At 47.1% G+C, this 902-nt stretch overlaps 1 pseudogene; it reads right to left on the minus strand.

Annotated features, from left to right (window-relative positions):
* Positions 1-784: 784 nt before the first annotated feature.
* LOC124790590 lies at positions 785-902 on the minus strand (annotated as a pseudogene).

Raw genomic sequence — 902 nt, forward strand, 5'->3', positions numbered from 1 at the left:
ATTTTCTGAAGCCACAACAGTTTCTCGTAGCTATTGACAGGTAAGCTTTCTACCTTCCTGTCCTCTTAAGTTGCAAGGTTTATGGTTGTCGTTCATGGTTAAACCGTTTCATTTAGAGTTTGTTCAAAAATGTATGTCGTCAACAAAATGTAGGTCACAGTTGCTTAAACTGGACCCTGTGTATTGCTTGATGCAGACTATCGACTTTTTCATGTTTGAAATCTGTCGGTATTAGTATGTAATCTTAACTCCTAGAGCTGTATTGCAGACTCGAAGAGGATGACAGGGAAGGTTGATAAAACGGAGTTTAGTTACTATAGCTACTGATTCAGTTCATAAACGTACAGACGGATTGCATGAAGGGCCGTCAAACGGTGTAATGTTCCCAAAACAGCACGTATTAAGTTGGCCATCATGGAGTACGGTACCCTTGAAGACGCAGCAAAAACAAGAAAAAGAGACAGAAGTACAATTCCGGGTAATAATCGTGAACTGGTTTTGTACTGTCTTGCAAAGGAAGCATGTTTCTCTGGTCTTGCTCTTAGTGAATTGTGAAGAGTGACTTTACAATTCTCCTCCCTCCGAACAGGCCTTGGAAGGCCCAACGGTACCGATCTGCCGCCGTGTCATCCTCAGCCCACAGGGGTCACTGGATACGGATTTGGAGGGGCATGTGGTAAGCACACCGCACTCCCGGCCGTATGTCAGTTTACGAGACCGGAGCCGCTACTTCTCAATCAAGTAGCTCCTCAGTTTGCCTCACAAGGGCTGAGTGCACCCCGCTTGCCAACAGCGCTCAGCAGACCCGATGGTCACCCATCCAAGTACTAGCCCAACCCAACAGCGCTTAACTTCGGTGATCTGACGGGAACCGGTGTTACCACTGCGGCAAGGCCGTTGGC

Source organism: Schistocerca piceifrons, chromosome 3 (genome assembly GCF_021461385.2).
Source record: "Schistocerca piceifrons isolate TAMUIC-IGC-003096 chromosome 3, iqSchPice1.1, whole genome shotgun sequence".
NCBI lineage: Eukaryota > Metazoa > Arthropoda > Insecta > Orthoptera > Acrididae > Schistocerca > Schistocerca piceifrons.